Here is a 17,234-nt window from a genome sequence, read left to right on the forward strand (position 1 = left end):
TTGATTTTTTTGCCAGCATATTTCTTTTTCTCTGCAACCCACTGCTAAATTGTGCTTCCTAGATGTTTTTATAAAATCACTGAATCAAATCTAACTCTGATTACATCAGAGAAGGCCAGGTACCCTACACCATAACAGGGGGTATGAAATTTGACTTGTCTACTTAAAGATCACCAAAATCTGATAACAAGGTCAATTACGTCCCTGGGTGGGATTAAACCACCAACCTTTTGGTTAATAGCCAAACACACTAACCGATTGCACCACAGAGACACTTTGCAAAAGTCCATACTGACAAAGGCTAATAAGCATTCATCTAAAACGTTTCCTAGAAAAACTTTAAAAAGTCAATAATCTGGAGAGTTTTTGTAAGATGTTTCTTCCATCAACCAACGAAGAAACACATTGATACTTTCCCATGATGAGTGAGTGCTTCAGGATCTCTTGAACTTACATGTGCAGCAGAGTACTGCAATGGAAGCATGCTGGGCCCATAACCCAGAGGTAGGCAGATTGAAACTATCCTCTGCTATATGCATTTTTTTTTTGTTAATTAAAGTAATCCAAAACTGGGATTGATATTTTGTCTCTTTTATTTTTACTTAAAGTACAATAACTTTTACCATTTTAATTTGTTTTAATAGTATATTGACAGTATTGTTTTCTTTCAAAAATCCACTTAATTTTCTTTACCCTATTATTAAAATGGTAATTGACAAAAACAAACTACATTGTCACCAGAAGAGCAATACAAAATGTACAAGTGATATATTAAAATCATCTTTCCAGCTTGAATTTCAATGATGCATTGGGGCAACGATTTTGTGAGAAACATCTTCACCCTTAAATAAAGATTTTCTTAATTCCTTACCTGTGTGCTAATTAGATATCACCTTGTTTTCACATTAAACAGACTTCCACATGAGAAAGCAGCAAGGATGCAGTGGCGTTAATGTTTCCTGGTGTCAACCTGTATTATTTCAGTAGACATTGAAATGAGGATACATCTTGCTGCCTTTCCAATGAAGCAAGTTTAATTTAGTAATAGGTGAAAAACCATCCCTACAAAGGTGTTAATCAGAGACTTGGCTTTGTGGACACTTTTCAGAGAACAAATTTGTTAGCATAAAAATAAAGCCAGAAAATAAAGAGCTGTTTAATCACTCAATTGGATTTTTCTGCCAGCATATTTTTTTTCTCTGCAACCCACTGCTAAATTGTGCTTCCTAGCTGTTTTTATAAAATCACTGAATCAAATCTAACTCTGATTACATCAGAGAAGGCCAGGTACCCTACACCATAACAGGGGGTTTGAAATTTTGACTTGTCTACTTAAAGATCACCAAAATCTGATAAGGTCAATTAGGTCCCTGGGTGGGATTGAACCACCAACCTTTTGGTTAATAGCCGTACATACTAACTGATTGTGCCACAGAGACACTTTGCAAAAGTCCATACTGACAAAGGCTAATAAGCATTCATCTAAAACGTTTCCTAGAAAAACTTTAAAACAGGGCTGGCCAAACCGGTCCTCGAGATCTTCCAACAGTTCATGTTTTCCAGGCCTCCTGGAGATCTGTAGAATGGTCAGTTAGGAATGAATGCAGCACATCTTAATTAGTAATGACTACACCTGTGCACCAGCTAGGTAGTCTAGAAAATGTGAACTGTTAGTAGATCTCGAGGACTGGTTTGGCCAGCCCTGCTTTAAAAAGTCAATAATCTGGAGAGTTTTTGTAAGATGTTTCTTCCATCAACCAACGAAGAAACACATTGTTACTTTCCCATGATGAGTGAGTGCTTCAGGATCTCTTGAACTTACATGTGCAGCAGAGTACTGCAATGGAAGCATGCTGGGCCCATAACCCAGAGGTAGGCAGATTGAAACTATCCTCTGCTATATGCATTTTTTTTTTGTTAATTAAAGTAATCCAAAACTGGGATTGATATTTTGTCTCTTTTATTTTTACTTAAAGTACAATAACTTTTACCATTTTAATTTGTTTTAATAGTATATTGACAGTATTGTTTTCTTTCAAAAATCCACTTCATTTTCTTTACCCTATTATTAAAATGGTAATTGACAAAAACAAACTACATTGTCACCAGAAGAGCAATACAAAATGTACAAGTGATATTTTAAAATCATCTTTCCAGCTTGAATTTCAATGATGCATTGGGGCAACGATTTTGTGAGAAACATCTTCACCCTTAAATAAAGATTTTCTTAATTCCTTACCTGTGTGCTAATTAGATATCACCTTGTTTTCACATTAAACAGACTTCCACATGAGAAAGCAGCAAGGATGCAGTGGCGTTAATGTTTCCTGGTGTCAACCTGTATTATTTCAGTAGACATTGAAATGAGGATGCATCTTGCTGCCTTTCCAATGAAGCAAGTTTAATTTAGTAATAGGTGAAAAACCATCCCTACAAAGGTGTTAATCAGAGACTTGGCTTTGTGGACACTTTTCAGAGAACAAATTTGTTAGCATAAAAATAAAGCCAGAAAATGAAGAGCTGTTTAATCACGCAATTTGATTTTTTTGCCAGCATATTTCTTTTTCTCTGCAACCCACTGCTAAATTGTGCTTCCTAGATGTTTTTATAAAATCACTGAATCAAATCTAACTCTGATTACATCAGAGAAGGCCAGGTACCCTACACCATAACAGGGGGTATGAAATTTGACTTGTCTACTTAAAGATCACCAAAATCTGATAACAAGGTCAATTAGGTCCCTGGGTGGGATTGAACCTCAACGCAACATCAGCAGGGGGCCCTGGCCTCATCACCATCCCAGGTCTTTCTCATGTATGTATCATGTATGTGTGTGTGATATATGTATGAATCATATATGTTTGTGATATATATATATATATATATATATATATATTCCATAGACAAAAAACCTTACGGTTTCACATGTCCCATTAAGGCTTCTTAGACATGATCGAAATTTCAGAAGCCTGTTGTAACTCTTCCACTCAAACTCCAAAAAGCAATGAAATTCCGATCATTAAGGCTGACGCCTTAATGGACGTGTTCCTTGCGCAATACAGATATGGTATGCCATCACAGCCTGTGGGTAAGTGCAGATTCAGCACTCTCACAGAGTGAGATTTCTGTCACTCACACAATGGTGGAGCTGCTAATTCACAGATTTGTGTGCTCATTGGAATACACACATGCAGTCTATGCAACTGAAGGTCTGAGCAGTTTTGTGGTGCTCCCATCCCACACAGTGCCCACAACCATCCCATTCAGTCAACACAACAAAGCCACCTTGTTACAACATCCTTCTAACTCCATACATCCATCTCACTTAGTATACACATTTAGCTCCCTCAAACATCTTGGTTAATTGCTAAACTATAATACCCCATCTACGGTCTATGCATCTACACTTACTTCCCCTATACACCCCCATGCTGCCCGGTCTTCCCCAATCCCTACTGCTGTGTTCTCCCATCTGTGCTAGTCTGTACTAACTTATCTGTACCATCTGTCTTTCCCCACCTGTGCATTGTCTGTACCACCGTTTCCTTCTCTCTGTGCTGCTCAGTGTTTCCTTCTTCAACGTCACTCCGCCTCCTCCAGTACATGGCACACTGTCTTCTCTCCCATCTGCACCAGTTTTCTACCCATCCATGCCAGTGTTTTCAACCCATCTGCACCATTTCCCCCATCTGCACCGCTCTGTCTCCCTTCCCATACTTGCTGCTTAATCTACCCCCTATCCACACCACTCTTACCCTATTCATGTAGCTGACATCCTGAAGGTAAATTTAGTGGATCCTGCGCTCTTGGCAGGGGGATAACCGCCACAGCCCACCCCCCAGTGGTCCGGAAACGCCTCCGTTGTGCAGACCATGCCCTGCCAATGGCATTCTAACGCTGTTTGCACGCCCCCCTCCTTCCCCGCAACCACCTCTGCCTATCAATCAGGCAGGGTGATAGCATCTCACTGGGCTCCTGGGGTACGCACGCGCAGTGCGGCCATTGCACGTGCGCACCTCACAAACTAATTCAGACTGCAATCGCTGCTGCTGCTGCGGTCTGAATTACCCCCTGTGTTTCTCTGTCCCCCCCATTAGTGCTGCTTAGTGTTCCCTCTATCCACACACTTCTGTTCCCCCATCCACACCTCTCTCCTCCCTCCAATCAACAACACTCTTACCTCATCTGAGCAGCTTTGTCTTCCGCTCAGACCTTCAGTTGCATAGACTGCATGTGTGTATTCCAATGAGCACACAAATCTGTGAATTAGCAGCTCCACCATTGTGTGAGTGACAGCAATCTCACTCTGTGAGAGTGCTGAATCTGCACTTACCCACAGGCTGTGATGGCATACCATATCTGTATTGCGCAAGGAACACGTCCATTAAGGCGTCAGCCTTAATGATTGGAATTTCATTGCTTTTTGGAGTTTGAGTGGAAGAGTTACAACAGGTTTCTGAAATTTCGATCATGTCTAAGAAGCCTTAATGGGACATGTGAAACCGTAAGGTTTTTTGTCAATAGAATTTCATCGCTTTTTTTAAATTTATTTTTTTTATTCAGAAATGTAAAATTTCACTTAAAGAATAAACATTTGATTTTTTAAATGTTTAATGAAAATGTTCGTATAACATCACTGTTCTGTGCAAAATTATTTTATTAACCAAACCAAATTGTTTAAGGTCCGTACACACTTAACGATTTAATGAGCGACGTCGCTCATTTTATCGTTAAGTGTGTATGCAGCCAGCGACAAACGATGCGCGGCCCCGCGGGTCGGCAACAATCTTCGCTGTCGGTAGGGCATGCAGGAAGGATGTGGACTGTCGTCCACGACCTTCATGCAGGGCTGGCGGGGGCGTGACGTCACTGAGCGATATGAGCGGTCATATCGCTCAGTGTGTACAGTCGGCCGCCGGCCGGCCCGGGAGGGGAAACATTAGACGATGTAGCTCACAGAGCGACATCGTTTAATGTGTACGGGCCTTTAGACTTTGGTCAAAATATTTTGCTGCCTTTGCAGCTGATGCAGGGAGGGGGGTAGGCGGCAGCAGCCTGTAACTGAGGCTGGAGGTAGGCGTGAAATGCATTGCTTGTACGTGTGAGTGCGTGGTGTCAGGTGCTGCGCGTGTATATGTGTGTGTGTGTCAGGTGCTGCCTGTGTATGTGTGTGTCAGCTCCTGTGTGTATGTGTGTGTCAGGTGCTGCGTGTATATATGAGTGTGTCTGATGGTGCGTGTGTATGCGTCAGCTGCCGCACGTGTGTGTGTGTGTGTGTGTCAGGTGTTGCGGGTGTATATGTGTGTGAGTATCAGGTGCTCCGCGTGTGAACAAGTGTATGTCTGGTGCTGTGCATGAATACGTATGTCTGTGTCAGGTGATGCGCGTGTACATGAGTGTGCGTCAGGTGCTGCGCGTGTACATGAGTGTGCATTAGGTGCTGCGCGTGTACATGAGTGTGCGTCAGGTGCTGCGTGTGTACATGAGTGTGCGTCAGGTGCTGCGCGTGTACATGTGTGTGCGTCAGGTGCTGCGCGTGTACATGTGTGTGCCTCAGGTGCTGCACGTGTCTATGTGTGTGTGAGTAAGGCACTGCGTGTGTATGTGTGTGTCTGATGGTGTGCGTGTATATGTATGTGTCAGGTGCTGCGTGTATATGCATGTGTCAGGTGCTGCGTGTATATGCATGTGTCAGGTGCTGCGTGTATATGCATGTGTCAGGTGCTGCGTGTATATGCATGTGTCAGGTGCTGCATGTTTATTTTATTGTGTCTGATGGTACGTGTGTGTGTCAGGTGCCGCACGTGTATGTGTGTGTGTGTCAGGTGTTGCGCGTGTATGTGTGGGTCAGGTGCTGCATGTTTATTTTATTGTGTCTGATGCTACGTGTGTGTGTGTCAGGTGCCGCACGTGTATGTGTGTGTGTCAGGTGTTGCGCGTGTATGTGTGGGTCAGGTGCTGCATGTTTATTTTATTGTGTCTGATGCTACGTGTGTGTGTGTCAGGTGCCGCACGTGTATGTGTGTGTGTCAGGTGTTGCGCGTGTATGTGTGTGTCAGGTGCCGCGCGTGTATGTGTGTGTCAGGTGCCGTTCCCCTTCTTCCCATCCCAGCTCTCTCTGTAGAATACAGCTCTGCACCCAGAGAGAGGGAAAGACTAGGGGGCTGATCACTGCACTGCTCACTTTTTGGTCATGAGTTCGGCCTCCTGTTTCTTCCAGTGCTGTGTTCCTGCAGCCTAGCCCTCCCTGTTGTGCCTGAGAATCAGCCCTTCCTTCCCCTGACAGAGAGAGAGAGCCCGAGGCAGATACACTCTTCCCGTAGCTGGCCTACCCCCAGTACTTCAGCACTGGCCATGCGGCAGTCAACAAAGGAGACCAGCAGGGGGTTCTGGCAGCATCAACTGTGGCCGCAGCTGGATCGGGGAGGCCTGCAGTGTCTGAGGTGGGCAACACTTCCTCCGCCGCTGTCACCTTCCCCTGCCGGAGAGAAAGCCAGAGACATACCCTTCCCGCAGCTGGGATACCCCTAGTACCTCAGCGCTGGACAGGCAGAAGTCTATGGAGGGGACCGGCAGGGGTTTCGGGCCGCAGCAGTAGCAGCGGCCGCAGTCAGATCAGGGAGGCCTGCAGGGTCAGAACTGGGCAGCACTTCCACCAACACTGTCACCTCTGTGCTGGGCATGTACACCAGTCCGTATGGACGGAGGTGTCCACAACAGGCAGCAGTATAATGAGTCAGACAAACTCATTACACGCTGCCCACTGCTGCGCCGCATGCCCTCGATGGAGGAAGCCTAGATGCGGTCCCCAGCGGCAGCGAGGGAGAAGGGTGATCACATCACCCTTCAACCCGGCACCTCACAATCAGCTGGGGATCTGCAGTAGCTTCATCTCTCTCTTCCTCTCCCTCTCTGACAGCACAGCAGCCCCTCTGGGTCCCATGTAGCTCTGCCCCCCTGCTCACAGTTCACTCGGCCTCTCCTGATTAAAAAGAAAATAAGAGCCTGACCTGCTGCTCAGATGCGAGGAGGGGACGGGCGGTAGGTCCTCTGTGAGTACACTACACAGTCAAAATTAACTCTGACTCCTCACAACAGTGTGGACTGCAGGCGACGTCAGATGCCAATTTGGGTGTGCTTGCCGCACTACCTGCCCATCAAGCCCAACGTGGCATTTTGTATTAGGAACCCTATAACAGCATTCCGACATCCCTCCCTATGACGCTGCCATCCATACACTGCCGCTCTCATACATCCGTACACCGCCACTCTCATACATCCGCACACTGCCGCTCTCACACAACTGTACACTGTTGCTCTCATACATCCATACACTGCCGCTCTCATACATCCGTACAACCCCGCTCTCATACATCCGTACAACCCCGCTCTCATACATCCGTACAACCCCGCACTCTTACAGCCGCACTCTTACAGCCGCACTCTTACAGCCGCACTCTTACAGCCGTACTCTTACAGCCGCACACTGCCGCACTCTTACAGCCGCACACCGCCGCACGCATACAGCCGCACACCATCGCACTCATACAGCCGCACACCGACGCAGTTATACAGCCGTACATTGCCGCTCTCATACATCCGCACACTGCCGCTCTCATACATCCGCACACTGCCGCTCACATCTATACATACATAGCCTCCATACATCTACACATCCAATCCCCGCGCAAGGGAACACTGAAATCACTATCACTTTTCCCCGGGGTGTGACCACAGCCAGCCACTACTCCGGCCACCTTCTTGTGACACCAAAATGCATCTTACCTATCATCAGGGTGGTGCTGCTGCTGGGGGCAGGTTGCTGCCTCAGTCTCCTAGTTGGTGCTGCGATTGGAGGGGGTACTGCTTCCCTGTGCTGCCACTGTCTCCCGGATCATCGTGCCGCTGGCTGAATTGCAGCTTGACGCTACTGCTGCCGGGAGTAACAGCTTCCTGACTGTTGTTGCTGGTGGCTGCCTACTGCTCATTGCCGCCGGAACACTGACCGGCTCGGCAGTGATGCTGGCGGAGGAGTAGTGGCGGTGGGGTGGTGCCTGCTCCCTTCCCTCGAGCATGCCGCAGTGTAAAAAAATAAATAATAGAGAGCATACCAGGGTGAGAGTCTGTATGGATCACAGTGATTACACGGGGCACAGCATAAGGACACCTTGCTGTGAGGGGCTCTGCCCACACAGATTGCTGCACCCTCTCTGATGTCAGCCGCTGCCCTCTCGTTCTCTGGGCGGCCAGTTCCAGTGTGAGGTAGGAGAGGAAGAGAACACACAGGTGTTAGGCGCCGTGGTCCGCGATGTCCTCGCGGCCCGGCGCCTAGCAACTAGGGACGCCGAGTGTGCTAGCCGCCGGCTCCCTAGCAACGCTAGGACGCCGGGCGCGCTGAGCCGCCTGGACCCTAGCAACGGGGACGCCACGGACGGACTGCGCTCCCCTTGCAGGGTCAATCAAGTAAACTACACACACACACTTGTCTTCTGGTCGTGCAGCAAGGCAGCTGCACGGCATTGTGCTAATCAGGCTCTGAACTTCTGATTGAAGGACTCCCTGCTAAATACCTTCTCAGTGCTTCACACAGACGCCGGTAATAGCTTGTCAACCTTCTTGCCCTATGTTCCCTGTCAACGGATGAAGACGCATCATTATCTACCGCAGTCATTTTGGCCCAATAGATATGCAAGAAGTTTAGATTCCCCTTTCTTTGCAGGTAAAGGAAGGAAAAGGAAGAGGTCTGTAGCCTCTTCAAGATCGCAGGACCAGAGATTGTCCTCTGCTTCTGCCAAATCCACTGCATGACACTGGGGCTTTCTTGCAGGAGCCCACACCAGTGGGGGCACGTCTAAAACTCTTCAGTCAGTTCTGGATTCATTCGGACCTGGACTCGTGGGTTTTACAAATAGTGTCCCAAGGGTACAAACTGGGGTTTCAAGACGTTCCCCCTCACCGATTGTTCAAATTGGCCTTAGTCAGCAGGGAGAAGGTTTTTATTCAAGCCTCTTCGTGGTCCCGAAGCCGGACGGCTCAGTCAGACCAATCTTAAATCTGAAATCCCTCAATTTCTTCCTAAAGAAATTCAATTTCAAGATGGAATTTCTCAGGGCAGTGATCTCCAGTCCGGAGGACGGAGATTTCATGGTTTTGGTAGACATAAAGGATGCCTACTTACATGTTCCCATTTAGCCACTGCCTCAAGCTACCTAAGGTTTGCAATTCAGGATTGTCATTACCAATTTCAGACATTGCCGTTTGGTCTGTCCACGGCTCCGAGGATTTTCACCAGGGTGATGGCGGAAATTATGGTTCTCCTTCGCAAGCAAGAAGTCACAATTATCCCGTACTTGGATGATCTCCTGATAAAGGCGAGATCCAGGGACCAGTTGGTGCAAAACATTGCACTCTCCCTGACAGTTCTTCAACAACATGGTTGGCTCCTAAACTTGCCAAAATCGCAGTTGGTCCCAATGACGCGGTTGTTGTTTTTGGGAGTCATACTGTTAGGCGCCGGGGTCCGCTTGATGGTCTGCGCGGCCCGGCGCCTAGCAACTAGAGACGCCGTGCACGTACAGCCGCCGGCTCCCTAGCAACGCTAGACGCCGGGCGCGCTGAGCCGCACGGACCCTAGCAACGGGGACGCCACTGGCGGACCGCGTTCCCCGTTGCTAGGCTTTAGGAAATTAAGATATTCACCTGCTCTCTGGCATTTATTCTAATCAGCCTTTAGCAGCTGATTGGAGGACTCCTTGTTAAATACACTCCCAGGGCTTCTCACAGACGCCGGTAATAGCTTCCTGCATGCTGCCTTTGTTTGCTGAGAGTCTGTTTCCAGTCCTGCTGTATCCGGTCATTCCAGTCCGCAGAAGTCCGGTATTCGGGAGTTATCATCTCATCCCAAGAGGTCGTTTGGTTCCCTGGAGTCCTGACTGATCACCGTTTTATATCCAGTGGTGTTCGTGAGTTGCGGCTCTGCCGTGTGTTGCGGCTCAGCCGCTTTACCTTTTATATTTTGTGTTTGGAGCACTTGCGGAGGGTTCCGCTTCCACAAGTCCTCTCTGGTACTTGGCGGTGCCGGGTAGGAGAATTGGACAAGTGGATATTTTGGTTGTCCTTTTTCCTGGCGGTTTCTCCGCACATATTATAGTTTTGAGTTTGCTTAGCCCCTGGCCTGGTTGTTTAGTTAGAGGGCCTCTTGTTATCACCCTGTCTCAGGTTTCCCTTTGTCTCTCATTAAGACCGGGGGGCATCGAAGTTGGGCAGACATAATCCGCCCTTCAAACGCGGCTGCCAAGGGCTCAAGAAACCATAGTCTCGCAGGGGATTTCTGACAACACGGGTGAGACAACAGAGTTAGGGCGCCAGGGGCTATTTTCCTGTCCTGCTCCCTTCCCCAGCATTCCGTTCCAGTGCTCCAGTCCTTGCCATAAGATCTTCTCTGACCAGAGTGCTGGAATCATAACATTATTACCGGCCATACCAAAACTTAAAATTAAACAGGGTTTAATTTTTTCTCATTCAGTTTTGTGAGAGTTTATCGGCCTCATGAATCCAACAGGTTTAGGGCCAAATCCTGGTCAGCTCTTAGTCAGCCAGATTCTAGAACTTACTCAGATGGTTCAGGATCTTTCTCTTCGGGTGAAGTCGCAGGAAGATCTTTTGCGAGCTTCCCCAAGGGTAGTCCCTGAACCAAAGATGCATTTGCCTGACCGTTTTTCTGGTGATAGAAAAGAGTTTTTTTAATTTTAAAGAATCCTGTAAACTTTTTTTTCGTTTAAGACCGACTTCCTCGGGTACTGAATCTCAGCGGGTCGGGTTTATTATTTCTTTGCTCCAGGGGGATCCTCAGACCTGGGCATTTGGTTTAAGAGCAGAGGATCCGGCATTGTTGTCAATTGACGCTTTTTTTGAGTCTTTAGGGCTCTTGTATGATGACCCTGATAGAGAGGCGTCCGCTGAAAGTCAGTTGCGCGCTCTCAGACAGGGTAGAAATCCTGCAGAGGTTTATTGTACGGAGTTTCGCCGTTGGTCGAACGACTGTGGCTGGAATGACCCAGCCCTGCGCAGTCAGTTTCGCCTCGGCTTATCAGAGTCTATAAAAGACAGTCTCCTTCAGTACCCCGCTCCTGAGACTCTCGATAAACTCATGGAGCTTTCTATTAAGATTGATCGTCGTCTCAGAGAGCGGAGGGCTGAAAAAGGAGCACCTGTAAGGTCAAGTCCGTGTGTATATTCCATTCCTGAAGACGTAGAGGAGACCATGCAGATGGGTCTCTTCCGGCTGTCTCCTGAAGAAAGAGCCAGAAGGCAAAATTCTGGTCTTTGTCTGTACTGTGGGGGTAAGGGACATTTTGCTCGTAATTGTCCGAACAAGTCGGGAAACGCTTTGACCAGGTGAATTGTGAGGGGGTTCACCTAGGTCTGCAGCTTATCTCCTCGAATAACTCCCTTTTAGTCCCAGTTAAAGTTTCCTTTGGCAGCCTCAGTTCTTTGGTGTCGGCTTTTGTTGACAGTGGAGCTGCAGGAAACTTTATGGATTTAACTTGGGCTAAGGCCTTAGGCATTCCTCAGTTACCTTTGGGTAGGTGTGTCACCATGCATGGCTTAGATGGGAGTCCGCTGTCTAATGGGATTATTTCTCTCTGTACACCCCCTGTACTACTTACAGTAGGAGCTCTACATTCCGAGAAAATCGAGTTCTTTCTTACACATTGCCCAGCAGTTCCAGTTGTTCTGGGTCACCCTTGGCTGGCCTTTCATAATCCCACCATTGATTGGCGGTCGGGGGAGATTTCACATTGGGGTACTTTTTGTGATAAGGAATGTATCACGTTTCCAGTCAGAGTAGCAGCTATCATTCCAGAACTCATTCCGGTGGAATACCAGGAGTTTGCTGATGTTTTCTCCAAAGGCAATGCGGACATTCTGCCTCCCCATCGGCCTTATGATTGTGCTATTGAGTTAATTCCTGGTGCCGCATTGCCAAAGGGAAGATTATATGCATTATCCGGGCCAGAAACTGCGGCTATGAATGATTATGTAAAGGAGAGCCTTGAGAAAGGATTTATTAGACCATCAAAATCTCCTTTAAGTGCAGGCTTCTTCTTTGTGGAGAAAAAGGATGGCTCGCTTAGACCTTGCATTGATTTTAGAGCCCTGAATAAGATCTCAGTTAAAAACACCTATCCTTTGCCGTTGATTTCTGTACTCTTTGATCAGTTACGTTCTGCTGTGATTTTTTCTAAAATTGACCTTAGAGGAGCGTACAACCTCATCCGAATTAAATCTGGAGATGAGTGGAAAACGGCCTTCAGTACTCAGTCGGGTCACTACGAATACCTGGTGATGCCGTTCGGCCTGTCCAATGCTCCGGCAGTTTTTCAAGACCTCATTAACGATGTGCTCCGTGACTTCCTAGGGAAATTCGTGGTCGTTTACTTAGACGACATCCTGATTTTTTCTAAATCAATGGAACAACATGTTACCCAGGTGCGTCTGGTTCTTCAAAAGTTATGTGAGAATCATTTATATGCCAAGCTGGAGAAGTGTGAGTTTCATGTCACGGAAGTATCTTTTTTAGGGTACATAATTTGCCCTCAGGGATTTTCCATGGAACCAAAGAAACTCCAGGCCATCCTTAGTTGGGCGCAACCCACCAATTTAAAAGCAATTAAGCGTTTTTTAGGGTTTGCGAATTATTATAGGAGGTTCATTCATTCTTTTTCTGACCTGGTTGCTCCCATTGTAGCTCTGACAAAGAAAGGAGCGGATCCTACCAACTGGTCGCGTGAAGCTGAGTTGTCCTTCCGGGCCTAGAAACAAGCCTTTGTCTCGGCTCCAGTCCTCAGACATCCTAATCCGGAATTGCCCTTTGTGGTGGAGGTTGATGCCTCGGAGGTTGGAGTGGGGGCTATCCTTTCTCAAAAGGATCCGGAGTCTCTGGAGTTATATCCTTGTGCCTTTATGTCCAGGAAATTCTCCTCCGCTGAATCCAACTATGACGTTGGTAATCGGGAGTTACTGGCGGTAAAATGGGCTTTCGAGGAGTGGAGGCATTGGCTGGAGGGAGCAAAACATACTATTTCGGTATTGACTGACCATAAGAACCTGCAATAGATTGAATCGGCTAAGCGGCTTAATGCCCGGCAGGCACGTTGGGCATTATTTTTTACGCGTTTCAAATTTATAATCACTTTCAGGCCTGGTTCCAAGAATACTAAGGCTGATGCCCTGTCACATAGCTTTCTTCCGGTTCACAATAACAATCCTGTTACCCCCATACTTCCATCTTCGGTCATCTGGGCGGGCCTCACACAAGATTTATTTACCCAGTTAAAACAGCTTCAACACCAAGCTCCTAGAATTACTCCTGCTGGTCGTCTTTACGTCCCTGAGTTTTTGAGAGTTACTGTTTTAACGGAATTCCATGATAACAAAGTTTCAGGGCATCCAGGAGTCTCTAAGACATTGGAGTTAGTCTCTCGCTCAGTATGGTGGCCTGGTCTTTCTAAAGACGTCAAGGAATTTGTTTATTCATGTCAGGTTTGTGCACAGCATAAGGTTCCCCGTTCCTTGCCCATCGGGCAACTTATGCCCTTAAATGTTCCTCTCAGGCCGTGGTCTCATATTTCCATGGATTTTGTGGTTGACCTTCCCCTTTCAGCCGGATTCCGAGTCATATGGGTGGTAGTGGACCGTTTTAGTAAAATGGCTCATTTTATTGCTCTTCCCCGATTGCCTTCTGCCCAAGGGTTGGCAGTTTTGTTTCTCCGCCATGTATTCAGGCTTCATGGGTTACCTACTGATATTGTTTCTGATCGGGGTCCACAATTCATCGCACAATTCTGGAAATGTTTTTGTGCCTCATTGAAGATGAAATTGTCGTTAACATCCGGTTACCACCCACAATCCAACGGGCAAACCGAACGAGTTAACCAATCATTGAAACAATATTTGCGCTTGTATTCAGCCAAACTCCAGAATGATTGGTCCGAGTTTCTTCCGTTGGCTGAATTTGCTTACAATAATTCTTGTCATTCCTCCACTAAAGAGTCTCCATTCTTTTCAGTTTTTGGTTTTCACCCCAGAGCTAATTCTTTTTTTCATCATTCCTCAGTCTCCTCGCTTACCTTAACCTCCCATCTCAGAGCCATTTGGAAAAAGGTGCACCTTGCTCTCAGAAAAGCGGCCTTTCGAGAGAAGAAATTTTCTGACAGGCTCCGACGTCCTTGCACTTTTAAGGTGGGAGATAGGGTGTGGTTGTCGACTCGCAACATCAGGCTTCGACAATCCTCAGCTAGACTGGGACCCAAATTTATTGGGCCATTTCTTATTATTAAAAGAGTCAACCCAGTTGCCTTTCGGTTACGTTTACCAAAGGTGGGCAGGGAGGGAGGTCAGTGTGATGTGGATGGGGGTGTGGGGAGGTGACAGGGAAGGGAGAGAGGGAGCAGGGCTGAGTTGTGGGGTAGCAGGACCATGGGGCAGAGGTGAATGAAAGTGGGGTAACAGGAAAGGTGGGGGAAGGAAACAGAGGGATGGAGGGGAGACAGAGGAGGGGAGAGAGGAGGAGGTGGAGGAGACTAGTGGGGAAGGATAAAGATACATTATTAGGTAGACACTGAGTGATGTGGGGAGTATAAGAAAACCTTGACATAGTGTTAAGTAGGTAAATAGGTTGAAGTAGTGGAAGTAGGAGAGGAGACTGTAAGGCAATCCGAGCAGAAGAATTGCAGAAATGCAGGTGAGAAAAGCAGTGTAGGCTCAAGGGGTGTAGATTTAGTATGAAATGAGTCAAAAGCGTAGATAAAGTGGGTGCAGAAATGTATTTGGAGTGTAAGAAATGAAAGGATTGTGAGAGGTTTAAGAAGCAATGGTAATTATGTTAGATGTTTTAAGTGTTTGCAGGCAAAATTGCATTGGTGCAGCTGTGCTTAAAAAACAAAATTACAATAATACAGATACAGGCATTTGTAGGTGAAATGGATGGTTTATGAAATGTCCAAGTAAGGTAGTTCTGTGCTATGTAATCAGATGCAACAATCAGGAGGTGAGTGATCTGAGGAGTAAGTGACTCACATTTGTTATTAGTTCTTCAGTTTTCTTTGTTTTGTTAGATTGGTGTGCTTCTGTTTTCCTTCTTTTTCACTTCGATTGAACGCTGATTGAACACTGCTGTTATGTGTCAATTTTATCACGCTTTGATAAAAATGCACGCTTAGATCAATAAATGCACAGCCAAATGGCTTTGCACAGCCTACACCATTGGACTTAAGTAGAAGACTATTACAAGTGAAACCAATAATTGAAATCTGTAACCACACCCCACCCCCTCAAATGCCAGGCAATAAATTACCTTAAAAACAACAACCAGGCATTCCACAAAGATTAAACTGGGTCTATATCATTCAAAACTTTAAAAAAGTACTTCAAAATCACATACTATGCAATAATGTTTCAATTTGCATTACCCAGCAGAATTAGCTTTGCATATATAGATATAGTGCAGCAGAATATATTGGTGGTTGTAGTCAATTGTAATTACCTGGAGGTGACAAGAAGAGAAGAAACGTCAATTCACAATCGATATCAGCTGAAGATAAATTAATGCTGATTGAACACTGCTGTTATGTGTCAATTTTATCACGCTTTGATAAAAATGCATGCTTAGATCAATAAATGCACAGCCTACACCATTGGACTTAAGTAGAAGACTATTACAAGTGAAACCAATAATTGAAATCTGTAACCACACCCAACCCCCTCAAATGCCAGGCAATAAATTACCATAAAAACAACAACCAGGCATTCCACAAATATTAAACTGGGTCTATATCATTCAAAACTTTAAAAAAGTACTTCAAAATCACATACTATGCAATAATGTTTCAATTTGCATTACCCAGCAGAATTAGCTTTGCATATATAGATATAGTGCAGCAGAATATATTGGTGGTTGTAGTCAATTGTAATTACCTGTAGGTGACAAGAAGAGAAGAAACGTCAATTCACAATCGATATCAGCTGAAGATAAATTAACGCTGATTGAACGCTGCTGTTATGTGTCAATTTTATCACGCTTTGATAAAAATGCACGCTTAGATCAATAAATGCACAGCCAAACGGCTTTGCACAGCCTACACCATTGGACTTAAGTAGAAGACTATTACAAGTGAAACCAATAATTGAAATCTGTAACCACACCCCACCCCCTCAAATGCCAGGCAATAAATTACCTTAAAAACAACAACCAGGCATTCCACAAAGATTAAACTGGGTCTATATCATTCAAAACTTTAAAAAAGTACTTCAAAATCACATACTATGCAATAATGTTTCAATTTGTATTACCCAGCAGAATTAGCTTTGCATATATAGATATAGTGCAGCAGAATATATTGGTGGTTGTAGTCAATTGTAATTAACTGTAGGTGACAAGAAGAGAAGAAACGTCAATTCACAATCGATATCAGCTGAAGATAAATTAACGCTGATTGAACGCTGCTGTTATGTGTCAATTTTATCACGCTTTGATAAAAATGCACGCTTGGATCAATAAATGCACAGCCAAACGGCTTTGCACAGCCTACACCATTGGACTTAAGTAGAAGACTATTACAAGTAAAACCAATAATTGAAATCTGTAACCAAACCCCCCCCCCACCTCAAATGCCAGGCAATAAATTACCTTAAAAACAACAACCAGGCATTCCACAAAGATTAAACTGGGTCTTTATCATTCAAAACTTTAAAAAAGTACTTAAAAATCACATACTATGCAATAATGTTTCAATTTGCATTACCCAGCAGAATTAGCTTTGCATATATAGATATAGTGCAGCAGAATATATTGGTGGTTGTAGTCAATTGTAATTACTCAGCAGAATTAGCTTTGCATATATAGATAGAGTGCAGCAGAATATATTGGTGGTTGTAGTCAATTGTAATTACCCAGCAGAATTAGCTTTGCAAATATAGATATAGTGCAGCAGAATATATTGGTGGTTGTAGTCAATTGTAATTACCCAGCAGAATTAGATCTTCATATATATAGTGCAGCAGAATATATTGGTGGTTGAAGTAAATTGTAATTACCCAGCAGCAGCTCTACTGCACTCAACATCACCAGTGCTCACAATATATATAATGCTATATACTATGCCATAGTGGTGCTTACTATATAACACCTCCTACTGCGTTCCCCCTGGCAATGAGCATGACACCCAGAGAGT

Source organism: Pseudophryne corroboree, unplaced genomic scaffold, assembly GCF_028390025.1.
Source record: "Pseudophryne corroboree isolate aPseCor3 unplaced genomic scaffold, aPseCor3.hap2 scaffold_360, whole genome shotgun sequence".
NCBI classification, from domain to species: Eukaryota; Metazoa; Chordata; class Amphibia; order Anura; family Myobatrachidae; genus Pseudophryne; species Pseudophryne corroboree.